This window comes from Stomoxys calcitrans, chromosome 3 (genome assembly GCF_963082655.1).
Source record: "Stomoxys calcitrans chromosome 3, idStoCalc2.1, whole genome shotgun sequence".
In the NCBI taxonomy this organism is placed as follows: Eukaryota; Metazoa; Arthropoda; class Insecta; order Diptera; family Muscidae; genus Stomoxys; species Stomoxys calcitrans.
Window position 1 is genome coordinate 67,948,635 of NC_081554.1, and position 19,522 is coordinate 67,968,156.

Sequence of the window (19,522 nt, forward strand, 5' to 3'; positions counted from 1 at the left end):
CTGGATCCAAAAGTCGACTTTCGACAAATCGATTAATCGACTATTTGTGTAAAAAAGTCGAAACGTCAAAGTCGACTTTTAGTGGATTAAAAAATCGAACAGTCGGCTTTCGAATAGTCGATGTCGATTTTTTCAATGTTCGTTAATTCTTTCGCTTTTTGTCTTTTTCATAAAATTGGTGGCATAAAGCCAAGTAATAATGAGGACTTTACATGGTACATCATGATGCGGGGTCATTGTAATAGTATTGGTACACTTAACCATCAGTCATGGCCGAAAAATCTCTCTACTCTATCGATTACCGCTGACACAGAAATATGCACTCATTTCTTGAGATATTGAAAAACACATTTTGTCCAAAATAAAGTTATAAAAAGTGAAGAAATGTACGGAAATTTAAAGAAAATCATATATAATAAAAAAAGATGCATCGTTTTTGGCAAAAGCTGTAATCCACCCGATGAGTACGATCATGATGTGCCGTATAAACAGCCTATAAGTTCATTTACACGAAAATTGCCTATTAAATGATTGTGAAATATGCCACAATCCATGAAATAATTACCAGGTAGTGTATGGTTAACAACTGAGTACAATGCATTTAACAGGGTGGAGTTTAGTGTAGTACTGACTTCGACCTTTCGGCAGAACAACTGTCAAAACACGCTATCAAAAAATAAATGGTGGCGAAGAATATGCCAACACATTCCGTAGAAGTGTTACTATGAGTAAAATTCTAGCAACATGTCGCTGCGTTAGCATAAATTTCTCTTCAATTATTGCAAATGTAATAAAATGTTCAAGAAATGGACACCGATTAGGGTGTACATTCGATTAATCATTATTCGATTATTCATGACTTTTCAAATAATCGAACAATTGAAAATTTTACATTTTCAAATAAAAAAGTAATCGAATAAAAAGGGACAATTAATCGTTTAGATGCTATGGGCCTTTTAGACGGCACATCATGATCGTACTCATCGTCTGTACATGTTGATTACAGCTTTTGCAAAAACGGTACATCGATTTTTTCTTTTCTATGGTTTTATTCATGGCGAAAAAATTGATCGACGTTTGGCCAACACACAAAAAGAAATTTGTGTGCGTGTGTGTAAATGGGCAGAGAATAGCGAGAAAGGAGATTACAAAAAATAAAATGCAAACAAATCGTTCATCTTAATACCGCCAAACCTGGCCAGCTGTTCGCGTGAAACCACCTTATTAAATCTGCCTTGGGTTTTATTTAATTTTTCATACTTTACTTCTCATTTCTTAACCTTATTTGGCCCAGAACTTTTTTTTTCAATATCTGTCAATTAATGATAATATATTTCCTTGTAAACGGTAACCGATAGATGTCATCGAAAAAATCAAATGACTTTTTTCAGATTTTGATTTTTCAGCCATGACTGATGGTTATGTGTACATGTGACGAAAACACCTTTGTTTTCACCAGAACTATTGGGTTGCCCAAAAAGTAATTGCGGATTTTTCATATAGTCGGCGTTGACAAATTTTTTCACAGCTTGTGACTCTGTAGTTGCATTCTTTCTTCTGTCAGTTATCAGCTGTTACTTTTAGCTTGCTTTAGAAAAAAAGTGTAAAAAAAGTATATTTGATTAAAGTTCATTCTAAGTTTTATTAAAAATGCATTTACTTTCTTTTAAAAAATCCGCAATTACTTTTTGGGCAACCCAATATTACAATGACCATGCATAAGATGTGCCATGTAAACGGGTCATTAAAAAGGTATAAAATATATGAATTGTGTTGTCGGCATTTTTTGATCAGTTGGTCTCTACTTGGATAAAATTTCATTCGATTGGGATGAGAACATTTTACTTCAGAGTTGGTACTATATTCGCTTTTAACGAAATTTTTCCACGATTTTAGATATTAGATTTTGAAGCAAAAAACTTGCTGATTTCATTCAGTTGGACATTTATCATTGAGATTTTTGTAGTGTTCCAAAAAAGTAACCTTAAAAAACACATGTTTTTACCTGTGAAAACGAATATAGTTATTGTAGTAGCAGTTCGTTGTGTTCTATCTTTCTTTTTGCTATCACACCCGTATGTTATTTTCGTGTAACATTACTTAAAAAAATGAGCAAAAGCTGATTTTTTTATGCGTAATAATTTTTAAAGTTGTGAGAAAGCTGGTTAAATCATAAATTTGTGAAAACAATTTAATTTGGTGTTGCTTTCATTTGACTGACAACAAAAAACAGCTGATTTCTTTATGTTTTTGTCAAAAAGAATATAGCACGCTCTAATCAAAAAAATTACATGTGCGTTTTTGAAAAGTGATTTTCATATGTTAGTTTCGTTTGTATCACACGACATGTACAACTCAACGTGTGGTAAATTTGACATGTCATAAGACAACTACATGCCGTGTAATAGAGCCTTTACTTTGACATGTCTGATCATGCAATAGAAGCTTTAGCTAACACGAACTTCATTTTTTCTATGAGAAACCAGCCCTAAAACAATCTAAATCTGAACTGACCTTTATTCAATTGTCGATTAATCGTTCAACTGTGTCAATTGCGCCACCTAGAGTTTGTCTTCATATCATTCACAATAAATTCTAAGCCTAAAATAGAACCAATTTCCATATTGTGAATTAATAGCAGTCTAAGGCAGATGTCGCTTTTCATTACATCGGCTAAATGATATCTGGTTCATACGTCATTTTTGTGTTTTTTGAATTAATGTCAGTTTTCGTAATGTCAAGCCACGCCCTTTCGGAATCTCCAACAAAATTTGGTTTTCGAGGTATTGATTTGTCAGTATGCCATATTTCAATGCATTTTACAAACTGCAAATGCCTTTTATCCAAAATTAATAAAGTGGCGTATGGGATAAGATAGCTTTAAACCGACGATATATGTATTCCCATTAGTCTATGCTATAAGTGTTTGCCTCATTTCTGACTTGAGTGCTACTCATATGCTTTGCGCATTTCAATTTAATTTTTTTGTGTGGAAATTACTCCAGAGCTAGATTAAGCTAGTGTTGCAATGTATCATATACAAACTTTAAAATATAATTTTCAAACAATTTATTTTAGAACGACAACAACGTCGCACTTGTTACATTGCATCATTGTAGCTGAAAACTATAAATTACTCACATGGCTGCGGTCGCTTAGTTCCAAAAGTCTTTTTGAATTTAATCTACACTTATCTTCTTTGAATAATAGATTATCTTTATGCAGGGCTGCTTTGGACTATGTTATAACTATAATGTCGATTTAAAAACATTTAATTTTAGGGTTGCCGTAGTGCGACAAAAGGAGAAATTTTGTGCCACTTTGTATTGCATTTTGGGAGTTTACCACCGATGATTAAAAATACGATAATTTGGCAATTAGAAAACTAGCTGAACCGGGACCGCTCCGCTCCCAAATACCTTTATTTGAGCCCCATATTGTGATGGTCAGTAAATAATTGTTGTTTGTGGGATGTTTTAGGGAAGGGTTGGACCCCCAATACCTTTCAATTGAGCCCCACATGGACGTGGTTGGTATATATGCCCGATTTAAGGGTGTTTTGCGGAGTGGGGTGGTCTCCCAAACACTTAGCCCTGAAAATATATCACCATCGTACTCTACTCTCAAATATCATTTATTTGACCCCATATTGCCATTGGCCTCAAAATTGGATATCAAATTCGTTTTCTAATCTCAAATACCTTTCATTAAAACCCCTTTTTGCAAAAGTCAGCAAATATGTCCGGTTTAGGGTATGGTCCCTCATAACAATCAATATCGAGATCCTCTCTCTTTAGGACCCAAAATTGTCATGGTGAGCAAATGCGTCCCATTTGGGCATTGTTATGGGGGCGGGACGTCCCCTAGACAGTTGGTCCCTAATGGTGGTATCAGATACGTGGTCTACTCCCCAATACCTTTCGTTTGAGCCCCATATTTCCATTGTCAAACATGAACGGTTTCGGGGGTGTTTTGGGGGTGGGGCGGTCGTTCAGTGACTTGGCCCTGAAAATATATATCAGATTCGTGTTCTACTCAAAAATATCTCTTATTACAGCCCCATATTGGAATGGTCAGCAAATACGTCATACATGAGTTGTGTTATGGGCGTGGGGTGGCCCCATACACACTTTTCCCGAATAATGATATCAGATTCGGGCTTTACTCCCAAAGACCTTTAATTTGAGCCCCATATTGTTATTGCAGTAAATTTGTCCCCTTTGGGGTTGTTTTTGGAAGGGGCGGTCCCACATTTGGATATCAGATTCGTATTCTACACTTAAATAGCTTTTATTTGAGCCCCATATTGCCATGATCAGTAAATAAGTCCTGTTTGGGGGTGGTTTGCGTAAGGGGTGCACCCCCAGAAACTTGGTCCCACATTTGGATACCAAATTCGTATTCTACTCGCAAATTCCTCTCATTTGAGACACACTTTTTAATATTGATATCAGATACGGGCTTTACTCCCAAAGACCTTTCATTTATTTTATTCGCAAATACTTCTCATTTGAGTCCCATATTGCCAAGGACGGTAAATATATCCGATTTAGAGGTGTTTTGGGGGTTGGGGTGGTCCCCCAAACACTTAGTCCGACAATTGGATATCAGATACGTTTTCTTATCCTGAATACCTTTCATTTGAGTCCCATATCGTGGTGATTGGTTTATATACAATATATATATTTGTTAGGTTTTGGGGGTGGGGCTGCCCCCCTAGGTACCCCATCCGAAATTTGGATATCAAATTTTTGTTTTTAAGTTACTTTAAGAGAGCACACAAAATTTCGCTTAAATCGCACCACCCATCACCGAGATTTGGCATTTCTGAAAACTTGGGTAAGGGGGAGGGTCAGCTCCCCCCACCCCCCTCCCCCCTTATTTGTTTTCCATACCATTCCATTAAGTTGGTTCATGCCTGGTATCATGTACCCCCCGAAGTGCCGGTATCTGTTAGCTGCGAAAGCCGGACTTGACATAGGAAATGCTCCAACGTCTCATCATCTTCCCCGCGTGCCCTACACATGCTATCACTTGCCGCACCGATTTTGCATAAGTGAGCTCGTAGTCCTATGGGTCCCGTTATGATACCGAAAGCTATACTGACCTCCTTCTTACTTCCTTTCAGTAATAGCCTCGTCTTCTCACGATCTGGATCTCCCCATAGGATTTTCGTCGTCCTACCGTCCCATCCTCAATCCATTCTCCCATCGCATTAAATCTCATAGCCGCAGTGGCTGTCTAACATTTAATATGTATGTCAATGGGTCGGATATTTAGAAAAGTCTCCAGTGCCCTAGTGGGCGTGGTCCCCATCGCTCCGCCTGTGTCATGACAACATGTTCTCTGAACCTGTTGTATGATCCTTATGTTGCACTTTTTCTCCATAGCATTCCACCTAACTACTTAGGCGTAAGTAAGCTTTGGTCTAACCACGCACCGGTAGAGCCAGTGGACTATCCTCGGATTCAGGCCCCATATCGAACCTACGGCCCGTCTACATGGTACCAACATCTGTGAGCCTTCCCAGTATGCTCCTGAATATGAGACTTCCAATTCACTTTCCTATCCAAGATCACTCCTAAGTATTGGACCTTGTCAGACATCGAGATCGTTTTATTGAGGAAACGTGGTGCGTCAAATTGGTCCATCTTCGTCGAGAAGAGACATATTTCAGTCTTCTTTGGGTTAACATTGAGACCCCTGGGTCTAGCTTAGTCATATGCAATATGCAAAACTTTTTCGGCCCTTCTGCATAGCTGGTTCGGATGCTTACCCCTAAGGGGTATAATAACATCGTCTGATAGCAGACGGGTTCAAATCCCTCCTCAGTTAGCATCCGTACTAGGTTTTTATGGTGGTCACCCAAAGGAGTGACGACATTGAGTTCTCTGTCACTGCACTGCCTGATGTTTCAGCATAAGGATCTTTATCCATCCTAGTCTTCCTAATCTCGAGAAAGTCGTTGATGGTTCCGTCGTCGGGTCCCTATTCGTTAGGCTGTATTGGTTCTCCCGCCCCTGCACTACCTGATGTTTTAGTATTAGGATCTTGATTTATCCTAGTCTTCCCAATATTGAGAGAGTCGGTGATAATCTTGTAGTCGGTCCACTGTCCGCAAAAGCTTTTTCCAATTTCTTGAATTTATTTTATTGTTTCGTCCATGCAACTTTGCCCATGAGCATTTCATTAAGGAACAGTCGCCAGTCAGACAGATTTAAGTTTAAACTCAATGATAAGGGACCTCTTTTTTATAGCTGAGTCCAAACGACGTGTTACTGTGTAACTGACATCTCTTTGTGGAGAAGTTTTTACTTGGCATAGTACCAAAAATACAAATGTCGCTAACATAAGAAAGGGAAAGGTTAGGTTAGGTTTAAGTGGCAGTCTCCCATCAGACTCACTTAGAAGTTTTCGTCCATTGTCATACCACAGGAACAGAAGAAGGAAGATGCCTTCTTTCCTACCGTTGAACCAACCAAATCAGTAGACCTCTTCAAGTCTAGATTAGTTCACATAGTTTTGGAATGCACACAGCCCCCTCTTTGTGACTATCTATCATTCGTTGTCCTACAGGCCTGGTCCTGAAAACTTAGCTTACATGTCGCTAGAGGCATACCCACAGATTCCAGTATCCCTGGAATGTCTAGGGTAGTTCCTAGTCTAGCAAGCTCATTCGATTTATAATATCCTGAGATATCTCTGCGGCCCGGCACCTAGAACAGTTGAATTTAGAACTGTTCAACCATCTCGTTGAGAGATCTGCGACAGTCGAGGGCGGTTTTTGTGTTCAGAAATACGTTCTCCAGGGATTTATGGATGCCTGAGAAGATATTAATGCCAATCGTCGTTATGACACTATATCTTAGCCATTCCACAACTTCCTTAATTGCAAGGATCTCCGCTTGATACACACTGCAGTGGTCGGGTAAACTTTTCGATATGACTAGCTCTAGATCTTTAGAGTACATTCCAAAGCTCACCTGATAGTTTAGTTTGGAACCGTATAGAAGTCTATGTAACTTCTGTTACCATGAATATCGTAGTTCCAATCGGTTCTATCAGGAATAATGGTACAGTACTTTTTATCAGAAAACGGCTCAGGTAGGGTGTTATCCACACTGCCTGGAACATCGGTATTGTATCAAGGATAACACAGTGTCCGTAGCTGCTACATGACCAATGGCAAAGCTCCCTTATCCTCACGGCAGTGGTCGCTGTAATTTGGGTAGCCACAATGTCCAGACCCATAAGATGTAACATTAAATTCAGTGCATCAGATGGTGTCGTCCTTAGTGAGGCTGTGATGCACCAACAAGCCATCCCTTGTATTCGGTTAAGTATTGACCAGTAGGTGGACTTTTGAAGCGCCTTCCACCAGGCTACTACACCATATAGCATTAAAGGTCTGACAACTGCAGTATATACCCATTGTATGACACGCGGTCTAAACCCCGAACCTTTGCCAATGCCTCTTTTGTAGGTGTATAGGGCAAGAGAAGCCTTTCTTGCCCTTTCCAAAATGTTGGATTTGAAGTTCAATTTCCTGTCCAGAAAAACACCCAGGTAATTTGCGCTTTCTGTAAATGGAACATTCTCTCCACCCAAGGAGACAGGTTCCACTGTAGGCAACTTGCATCTCCTGCTGAATAGAACTACTTCTGTCTTGCACGGATTTATACCTAGAACACTTTCGGTAGCCCACTTTGCTGTTGCACCTAGAGCTTCCTGAAGTATATCTTTTAGAATGCTGGGACACTTTTCCCTAACCGCATATGCCACGTCATCAGCATACGCGATCAATTTTACACCTTTTTCTTCTAGAGACAATAATATATTGTTAATGACTATATTCCAAAGTAGAGCACACAGTACACCTCCTTGAGGTGTTACTTTGCTGAACCCATCTTTTTAGATCCACAGATCCCAAGCCTGCCGTAATGCATCTATTAGTAAGTTAGTTATTAATAAACTTTCTTACGGTAGAGTTGGTGCCTAGAAACTCCAACTGCTTTATGATTGACGTCGGTTTTACATTATTGGAAGTACCTTCAATGTCAAAGTATTGCAAATTTTGCCCATGAACATCCCACTAAGGAACAGGGGCAAACTTCTCACATATCAATGAGTGCAGTCCGATTCAAGTTTAAGCTCAATAATAAGGGGCCTCCTTTTTATAGCCGGGTTCGAACGGCGTGCGACACCTCTTTGGATAGAAGTTTTACAAGGCATAGTATCTCACAAATGTTACCAGCATTAGAAGGGGAAAACCACCGCTGAAAATTTTTTCTGATTGTGTCGCCAGGATCGAACCCAGGCGTTCAGCTTTATAGGCGGACATGATAACCTCTGCGCTACGGAGTGTCAGGATATACTCCGTTGTTTTTTTGTACTTGCTTTTTTAGTTTTATATCAGAATTGCTTTTACCAGTGACTGCCTCTCTCCGTCTGTTCAAAAGTGACAGACTTACTTCCATTTTTATACCCTCCACCATAGGATGGGGGTATACTAATTTCGTCATTCCGTTTGTAACACCTCGAAAAATGCTTCTCAGACCCCATAAAGTATATATATTCTTGATCGTCATGTCATTTTAAGTCGATCTAGCCATGTCCGTTCGTATGGCTTGATACAGCTCCCATATAAACCGATTTCCCGATGTTGCTACTTGAGCCCCTACAAGGCGCAATTCTTATCCGAATGAACTGAAATATTACACAATGACTTCTACAATGCTGAGTATTCAATTCATTTATGGTCCGAATCGGACTATAACTTGATATAGTTCCAATAGCAAAACAGCTCTTATTCATTATTTTTTGTTTGCCTAAAAAGGGATACCGCGCAAAGAACTCGACAAATGCGATCCATGGTGGAGGGTATATAAGATTCGTCCCGACCGAACTTAGCACGCTCTTACTTGTTTAGTTTCGGATCAGAATTGTTTCTATCAGTGACGTACGTACGGCCTCTCTCTGTCTGTTCAAAATTGACAGACTTACTTCCATTTTTATACCCTCCACCATAGGATGGGGGTATACTTATTGCGTCATTCTGTTTGTAACTCCTCGAAATATTCGTCTCCAACCCCATAAAGTATATATATTCTTAATCGTCATGATATTTTATGTCGATCTAGCCATGTCCGATCGTCCGTCTGTCTGTCGAAAGCACGCTAACTTTCGAAGGAGTAAAGCTAGCCGCTTGAAATTTTGCACAAATACTTCTTATAGGTGTAGGTCGGTTGGGATTGTAAATGGACCACAACGGTCTATGTTTTGATATAACTGCCATATAAACCGATCTTGGATATTGACTTCTTGAGCCACTACAAGGCGCAATTTTTATCCGATTTAGCTGAAATTTTGCATCAGGTGTTTTTTTTTACGATTTTCAACAACTGTGTTAAGTATGGTTGAAATCGGTCCCTAACCTGATATAGCTGTCATATAAGCCGATCTGGGGTCTTGACTTTTTGAGCCTCTAGGGCGCGCAATTCCTATCCCATTTGGTGCCAACTGTGCCAGGTGTGGTTCAATTCGGTCCATAAACTGATATTGCTGCCATATAAACCGATCTTGAATCTTGACTTCTCAACGAATTAAAAGGAGTATATTTTGTTTTGGTCCTTGAGAGTCGTAAGCGTCGACAACGATTGCTAGTATAAGGCGTGAGCTTGCTATTCGCTGCATGTCTACCATGTGCACTTATTTTTAAGCTTGTTGCTGGCTTGCTGCTGTTCTCTCTTACATATATTGAACTAAAATTTCAAATGTCTTCAAAGAGATTATTTAGTTATAAGTTTCAGAAGAGGTATCGTCGACGATAATATACTTTTACCCATGTTTGGGAAAAGTGCTTGCTTATTCCATAGAAAATTGTTTATGTTAAATTACTTACTCACCTGAGTTTATAACTATTTCATTTCTCGGAGATGCATGTACCAATTTAAGCAAAATTTTGTATGCCACCTTATGGAACCCCAAAAACACGAAATTGGTAAACAATTTTGGGGTCAAATAACTTGGGGGGACGCCCCATCCCAAAATCCACCCGGCCGGACATGTGTACCGATTTTGACAATATGAGTATTAAATGAAAGATATTTAAGAAAGATATACCCTTCAATAGGACGTGTAGTTCGATCGGGATAATATGTCAATTAAAAGAAAGGTCTTTGATAGTATATTTCGAATCTAATGTTTGTATAAGGATTCAAGTATCTGGATCACGTCCTACCGTTCCGCAGGACAGTAGATCGCGACAATAAAAGACTCAAATAAATTGTCGTTTGGTTTTTATGGTCGGTGGGACCTCCCAATAAATGCAATGCCAAACTGTCATATAGGATGACCGAGAATATATTGTACTCAAATGAAAGGACGTGTCAGAGAGCAATCCCCCTCCCTTTTTCCTATCCAAAAATAAAAAGAAATTAAAAATAATTTCTCCCTAAACTCCTCCTAAACTCAATGGGGCTTAAAGAAAAGAAATTTGAGAGTTGAGCACGATGCTGATATGTTTTTACGGCTAAGTACGTGGGTTGCCGTCTCACCCTGCATACCCCTTAAACTGGACATATTTGTAGATTATAGCAAAATGGGGCTCAAATCTGTATCTGTTTCATGGCCAAGTATTTCAGGGACGCCTCACCTCATAAACTCCCTCTAAACCACACATATATACCGACTATAGCAATATGTAGCTCCAATGTGGTTTTGGGAGTGTAGTATGAATCTGATATCTACTTATAGGGATCTGCCTCACCCCCAAAAACACCCCCATATCGGACATATTTACCGACCATTGCAATATAAGGCCCCAATGAAAGGCATTTGGGAGAAGAGCACCAATATAATATCCACATTGGCGTGAAATATCTGAAAGGCTGTACCAGCACCCCCAAACTGGACTTATTTCCTGACGTTACCGTATAGGGCTCAGATAAATTAAGAGAGTGAAAGATGGCGCAGCGGAGCGGGCCCTGTCCAGCTAGTTTTTAATTAAACGTGAGTTAAGATCATGAACTAACGTGTATTATGTAATCAACTCGTAAATACGATAAGTATTTTTCTGAGTGTATGAATTCAATATTCAATCCGGCTGAACTTAGTCCATTTTGACTGGTGTCAGTTTCAGTTTCAATTTCGCTTTTCCACTTAAAATTACTTTAATACTATCACAAAGTGCCAAATTCCTTGTGGTGCAGAACTTCTCTTCTTTTATTTCAGAACTGTTGTGGTGAGAAACTATTAAAATTTGAACCCTTTTTCGCATTTCAATCAAAAGTTATTACAAAGGGATGAAATGGAAAGTGAAATCACAAACTGACCCAATAAATATTCAGTTGTGAGAATCATCAAACTTTCATGTATTTCCAAATATTCAGCGAAATTTACATCTATTGAATGTTTTATGCATTCATTGCCTCCTCAGATTTCTAGTATATTTGAGCACTATCGGCATACATTTTCCAAGATTGCATGTGCACCCGCTCATACATATGGATGAAATGCAACACGTGACACTTTGTATTCACTTCAATTGCGAGGGCGTCATAACAATCTCCTCGCGGAGAGTATTCACTTGGTTTAAGTACAAGGTGCCTGCCGAACCATGCAGATTAATAAATTACCATTTATTGCAACATTTTCGGGAAATCCACTCCGTTTTATTCACAGTTAGAGGCCTAGTTTGGATGCTAATGTTGTTGTATGGGATGGATGCTTGACTTGATTGCAGGTTTAGGATTATTGTGATTGACAAATACGGCGAGGGTATTGCTATGGGGGAGGCCATTGACCAAATGTGACCAATGCCGCCGCATATACATGCGAGAATACGTTGTCGTATCCACGCTCACGCTCACGCTCAACTCATGATCCCATGAATACTACGAATATTCAATTAGCGCGGAAGAAAATGTTATGGGAGATTTTGTAATGTGAATACGCTTTGACGCCCATGTTATGAATAGGCTTATGACTAATGGACTCGAACTATTGGTCTACAGGTACATGGGGATTTGCGACTTGAATAGGCGATGACCGTTTCGAGTAACGAGTCCCGGTTCATTGGGCTATATATCGAGGAGGTGATGGAGGCAATAGTCTATTCCAGGGTCGCTCAGTTTGTTTCTAACACTCAAGGATAGACAGAAATTGTTGTTTATGCTATTGCTGGTCCAGCATGAACCATGCGGACCTTATTTTTGTTTATTTCGCGTATAAAGTTTATGTTGATATAATCGAATAGAGTCACTGACACCGGGTTATGATACTCTTGGCCTTAGAATTAATGATCGTAGAAGTTAAACAATTTCCTGACGTTAGAGTAGGCTCTGGTCAATGGCAACCTCTGTGAGTGAATACGCTACAGACTAAATGGCAAAGTATGTAAATTTGAACGGCCTTCAGAGTTATTCATACTTTGACTTCTACATTGTTAGCTCAATCTCAATAAATGTCTGCAACATTGCTGGAATTTCTTGGGTAATGGTCCATAAACAATATTTTCCCATAAGAGATACATACCTATGTTTAACACATACTATTTACATACGCAACCAGGAATTTTAATAGAAAATTGAATTGTGCGTAAACAAAAGTGAAAATCATATACATTTTGCAAATTTCGTTTTTTTTCAAGAGATATTTTTATGAGAATTTAATTGATATTGCCAATATATAAAGGGTTTTCCTATAAGAGGTGTTATTTTGGTATGTATTTGAGGAAAAGTGGAATTTTTGAGAGAAATGATCAGATGTTTATTTCATAATAAAGAGGAAGGTATGCCGTTAATAATGAAATGGGACATCAGCCGATTGGCCACCACGACCACGCCCACAGGACCATATACTTTTCATAAAATTTTCCATAACTAAATCGCAAAGTGGCTATATGTCCTCGAATGCCTCACGAATAGAAAAATGAACAGTGTAAACAAAAGTGAAAGTCATATTCATATCGGTTTTTAAAGAAAAATTTTTATGAAAATTTAAAAATAATGTCACCAGTAAGAGGTGTTATTTAGGTATTTAAAGAAAAGTGGCATTTTTGAGACAAATAATCGGAAGGTATGCCGCTAATAATGAAAACCGATATCAGCCAAATGGCCATCACGACCACGCTTTCAGGACCATGAAATTTTCCATTACTATGAAATTTTCGATAACCAAATCGCAAAGTGGCTGCCCTGTGTCCTCGATAGTCTCACGAATTTATTGGGTTGCCCAAAAAGTAATTGCGGATTTTTTATATAGTCGGCGTTCACAAATTTTTTCACAGCTTGTGACTCTGTAATTGCATTCTTTCTTCTGTCAGTTATCAGCTGTCACTTTTAGCGTGCTTTAGAAAAAAAGTTAAAAAAAAATATATTTGATTTAAGTTCATTCTAAGTTTTATTAAAAATGCATTTACTTTCTTTTAAAAAAAACCGCAATTACTTTTTGGGCAACCCAATATGTTTGAGGTCTTAAATCCACGCTGGGCTATTGGCGTACGTTTTATCTTTAATGAAAACCCAAATGAAGAATTCGCAAAGTGTTAATTCACAAGATCTTCGGGGCCAACTTCCTTCCAGACCTTTCAGAGATAACACTCCCTCAAAACTTTTCCCATAAAAGTGCAATGGTTTCGCTGATTTTGTGGCACGTAGCTCCGTCTTATTGGAAGTAAACTTTATCCAGATTAATACCATCCAATTCCGACCATAAAAAATCATTAATCATCTCTTGATATCGCAACCCACTCATGTAACTGTTGATTCAACCTCATTTTGGAAATAGTTAAGTTGAATGATCCCGCTGCAACATAAACCTCATCAAACAGTCACACGTCGAGGATGGAGAGGCTTCTCAACAATAAAATTGCAAATTTTGCCCATGAACATTCCACTAAGGAACAGGGGCAAACTTATCACATATCAATGAGTGCAGTCCGATTCAAGATTAAGCTCAATGATAAGGGGCCTTCTTTTTATAGGCGAGTCCGAACGGCGTGCCGCAGTGCGACACCTCTTTGGAGGGAAGTTTTACATGGCAGGATACTTCACAAATGTTGCCAGCATTAGGAGGGAAAAACCACCGCTGAAAATTATTTTCTAATGGTCTCACCAGGATTCGAACCCAGGCGTTCAGCGTCTTAGGCGGACATGCTAACCATATTTTTCCACGAACATGGCATTACCGATCAATGGGGCGACTTCTCTCAGATCATTGAGTGCTACCCCATTAAATAGCCATTGGAGATACTGCATCTCCCGTGGTGTCACCAGGGAAAGTTGCCTACACTAAACTACTACTAAATTTCCCATGAACTTTCATCAGTGATAAGGTGCCTCCTTTTTTATGCCGAGTCCGAACGGCGTGCCGCATAGCGAAACCACTTGGTAGAGAACTTTTAACCTGGAAGGAGATAACCAAAGCTTGAAAGTTTGTTGATGATAACGCCAGGATTTGAACCCAGGCGTTCGGCGTTCGCCTATAATACCTGTTTAATGGGGTGAGCTAACATTTGGCCCGAAATCCATATGTTGCTAAAGTAAACTGTGACTGCAAGTTTTTCACCATAGGAGTGAGTCCTAGCTCTGCTTCAGAGCTTTCGAAATACCGGGAATACCGTATCGAACAGTAATGTCCAATTTAATGAAGTTTTTTTTCCAAAATTTTCCACGAACATCGAATTAACGATCAATAGGGCGACTTCTCTTCGATCATTGAGTGCTACCCCATTAAATTGCAATTGGAGATACTGCCTATACTAAATTACTACCAAATTTCCCATGAACAACCAGTGATAAGGTGCCTCCTTTTTTATGCCGAGTCCGAACGGCGTGCCGCATAGCGAAACCACTTGGTAGAGAACTTTTAACATGGCAGGAGATAACCAACGCTTGAGATAACCAAGTTTGTTGAAGATAACGCCTGGATTTGATCCCAGGCGTTCGCCTATAATACCTATGAAATGGGGTGAGCTAACATTTGGCCCGAAATCCACATGTTGCTAAAGTAAACTATTAAACCTTGTTGATGCGCTAACCTAGTAATAAGCCCTTGTAGAAAATACCGAAAGAGATAAAAGGGGAACCCTAAACCCCGTAAACGAACAAAGGACTATGGATGGGGAGATGTGTCAAAACAACACCGAAAGTTAAAGAGGCTTAGACTATTTTTTGTCCATTGTGATACCACAATAAAGACAGAACAGGCCTTTGGTGGGAATCGAACCGACGGCCCACACAGCAGAGGGTTCATAGTAAAATTGACTAAAAGTAGAAGGAGTTAATGTAGCGCGAGGGCGTCGAGTGTGAATATCTTTACGAAGAGTAAAATGGCCATAAGGGCAATAACAACCAGGACGGTAAGGTCACTAACAGTCTTGCAGTGAAGGTTAGGTTAGGTTAGGTGGAAAAGAGGGTGTAGATATTATATCCAGCCCTTGTCACTATGGACATACACTTAAGCCAGTAATCGGCTTATTGTGCGATTTTAATATTAACATGTAAAAGCGTGCTAAGTTCGGCTGGGCCGAATCTTATATACCCTACACCATGGATCGTATGTATCGAGTTCTTTTCCCGGTGTCTCTTTTTAGGCAAACAAAGGAAAGGAAAGGATAAAAGAAAATAATTGCTATGCTATTGGAGCTATATCAAGTTATGGTTTGATTCGGACCATAATGGAATGAATGTTGGAGACCATAGTAGAAGTCATTGTGTAAAATTTCAGCCAAATCGAATAATACTTGCGCCCATAAGGGGCTTAAAAGTAAAATAGGGAGATCGTTTTATAGGGGAGCTGTATTAGATTATATACCGATTCAGACCATATTTGACACGTATGTTGAAGGTCATGGGAGAAGCCGTTGTACAAAATTGCGGCCTATAGAGGCTCAAGAAGTCAAGACCCCAGATCAATTTATATGACAGCATTATCAGGTTATGCATCGATTTCACCCATACTTGGTACAGTTGTTGGAAGTCATAACAAAACACCTCATGCAAAATTTCAGCCAAATCGGATAAGAATTGCGTCCTCTTGTGTCCTCAAGAAGTCAAGATTCAAGATCGGTTTATATGGTAGCTATATCAGGTTATGGACCGATTTGAACTATACTTAGCACAGTTTTTGGAAGTCATGACGAAACATATCGTGCAAAATTTCAGCCAAATCGGATAGGAATTGCGCACTCTAGAGGCTGAAAAAGTGAAGACTCCAGATCGGTTTATATGGCAGCTATATCAAAACATGGACTGATATGGCCCATTTACAATTCCAAGTGACCTTCACCTATAAGAAGTATTTGTTCAAAATTTCAAGCGGCAAGCTTTACTCCTTTGAAAGTTAGCGTGCTTTCGTTCCGCTGTTTCACAGGGTTGCATGCGCATTTGTCGTCGACGCTCTTATTTTTGACTGCGTTGACCCCAAAGTCTTCGGGTTAACCAAGTTTATTGGCGGCAGCCCTTTCATTTCCCCTTACTCCGTTATGGCCCAGCAACCTAACGAAGCGGATTTACTGTCGGTAAAGATGTTCAAAATTGACGTCCTCGCGTAAGCGCCACACCACTTCACGCATTCCGTGATCGCCCGGATCTCCGCCTGCAGAAACGTATTATGGTCAGGCAGTCTAAAACAGATCTCAGTCCCTGGGTTCTTAATGTACATCACCAGGCTCACTGGGGGCCTACATTGTAACATTCCGTCAATCCAAGACTGTGCCGCTGGCAGCAGTGCCTCGCACTTGACCTCAATCCATTCTCCCATAGCCTTAAGTCTCATAGCCGCAGTGGCTGCCTCACACTTAATCTGTATGTCAATGGGTCGAACATCTAGAATAGTCTCCAGTGCCTTGGTGGGCATGGTCCTCATCGCTCCGCCTATGTCAAGACAACATTTTCTCTGAACCTGTTGTATGGTCCTTATGTTTGCATTTTTTCTCCATAGCAGTCCACAAAACTACTGAGGCGTAAGAAGCTCCTGAAGAGCCAGTGGACTTTTCTCGGATTCAGGCACTATTTCGAGCCTGTATGAGCATAGAGCCCAACACTTGTGAGCCCTCTCAGTACGCTCCTAAATGTGACACTTCCAATTCAGTGTCCTGTCCAAGATCACACTTAAGTATGCGACCTTGTCAGATATCGAAATCGTCTTATTGAGGAAACGCGGTGCTTTGAATTGGCCCACCTTCGTCTTCCTCGTGAACAGGCATATTTCTGTCTTCTCTGGATTAACATCGAGACCTCCAGCCGGCATAGCTGGATCGGATCCTTACCCCTTAGAAGTATTATAACATCGTCTGCGTAGCGGGGCTCGGGCGGGCTCAAATCCCTCTTCAGTCAGCATCCGTAATAGGTTATTTATTGTGGTCACCCAAAGGAGTGGCGAAAAAATACCCCCCCTGCGACGTGCTCTGTGCCACTTTCTCCCTTATATTTATGTCATGGGACCCGCAGTTTATCCACCTATTCCTTAGCATATGGTTTAACCAGTCTCTAAGGACCCGGTCCACCCGGTACTGTTCTAGGGATTGGATCAGTGTGTCGGTCCGCACATTGTTAAAAGCCCCCTCGATGTCAATGCATACCGCCAGTGTGCACGTTTTGGCATCGAAGGATTCTTCTATTTTATGCAGAACCTCGTGCAGGGCAGTCTTCGCCGATAGGCATGCTGTTTGTATTTGAGCAGTTTGCTGGATGTCCTACTCTTTATCATGGTGTCCACAATACGTTCCATTGTTTTGAGTAGAAAGGACGTAAGGCTTATAGGTCTGTAGGACTTTGGTGTCGCATAGCTTGCCTTGCCGGGCTTGGGTATAAATACCACCCTTGCCTCCTACCAGGCAAGCTGTGAAAATATTGGCCAGGTGGGGCGCCAGATAGTCTGTCTCTTTCTGTAGTGACGCCGGAAATATTCCATCAGGTCCGGGTGAATTAAATGGTTTGAAGCTCCTAAAAGATTTCTTTACCATAAATTCCTCAATTATAAACCTTCGATCAATGTCATTATTTCAAGTGCAATGGAAGAAGGAGATTAACGCCTTCTCTAAGGATGGCACAATATGCATCGTTTGAGTGCAGGATCATAACGGAGTAAGGGGAAATGAAAGAGCAGACGATTTGGCAGTGAAGGTAAGAGGACTGTCCTTAATAAACTTGGTTAACTCGAAGCCCTTCGGGCAACGCAGTCTGAGTTAAGTGCGTAGGTGACGAATGATGTGGAACAGCGAAACAGTCGGTAGGTCGCCGAAAATCCTATTACTGAAAGGAAGTAAGAAGGAGGTCAGTTTAGCTTTTGGTATCATAATGGGATACATAGGATTAAGAGTTCACTTATGCAAAATCGGTGCGGCAAATGATAGCATATGCAGAGCATTTGGGGAAGATGATGAGACGTTGGAGCATTTCCTATGTCATATCCCGGCTTTCGTGACTTAGGGACCGCGGTACTTAGGTGGGACACAATACCAAACATGAACCAACTTAGAGGAGTGATTTGGAAAACAATTAAGGATTTTTTAAAGTAGCACGGAATTCCTAACTTGAAATTCTCTTTTTCGAGGTTAATTTTTTTTAGAGAAGATTTTTTTTATTATAGAAGACTTAAGTCCAAAAAGTAACCATGATTTGGAATAGGTCCCGTATAGACCGATATTCCGCTTTTATTCTCGAGACCACAAAATGCTCCTTTTCTATTCGATATACTTCAAATTTGAAACAAAAAATTTTTTGGGCTTCTCCCAAACCATGCAAAATCGGATAGTTTTTCTATATAGCTGATGTATAGATGTCAAAACGGGGGATAGATATATATGAATACATATCAGATTATGTGCTAATATGGACCGTACTTAGCATGGTTGTTGAAAGTCATATCAAAACATTCTGTGCAAAATGTTAGTCAAATCAGACAGAAATTGAGGCTTCAAGTGGCTCAAGAAATCAAATCGAAATACCACTTTATATGTAGCCGACTAGGTCGTGAAGAGCTGTTTCATCTCGGAATTAGGTGTTACAAAATGGAGAAGTAGAGCGAAAGATCAAGGAACTTAGCTTTTGTGATGGCCAACTTACCAAAAAAAGCGACATTCATCAAAGCGTTATTTCCATATCCTTGGCTTTCTTACTAAATTTTTTACTTTATGAGACGTATTATCATTTGGATTTGTATCTGAGTCTGAAACACATAAATAATTCGCTTAAATTTGTCACATTAATTTCAACAATTTTCTGTATGATAGCAGCACAAAATATTTGCAAACAAATTGTGCACTTATATCAAAGCAACTGCAAGGGTTCAAGTACAGGTAACCCCTTTAACAAATGCGAACTAAAATAAACAAAATTGAAGTCAGATCACTTGCAAAAGATAATAACGTCTTGCTGGTAACGTACATATTCACTTTGAGGTTTAGTGTCAATCGAGATATTGTAGCCTATAAGCTTGATTTGAAAAACTGCAGTCAATGCTAGTCATTTGACTTTTTACCATATTTCAATAAATATTTTTAGAAGACAAAAAAAGT

At 39.8% G+C, this 19,522-nt stretch overlaps 1 protein-coding gene across 1 annotated transcript in view; it reads right to left on the bottom strand.

The window, feature by feature from the left end:
• Window positions 1-19,522, bottom strand: part of LOC106086208 (aspartate--tRNA ligase, mitochondrial) — a 340,688-nt gene that overhangs the window by 278,028 nt on the left and 43,138 nt on the right. The window lies entirely within an intron of this gene.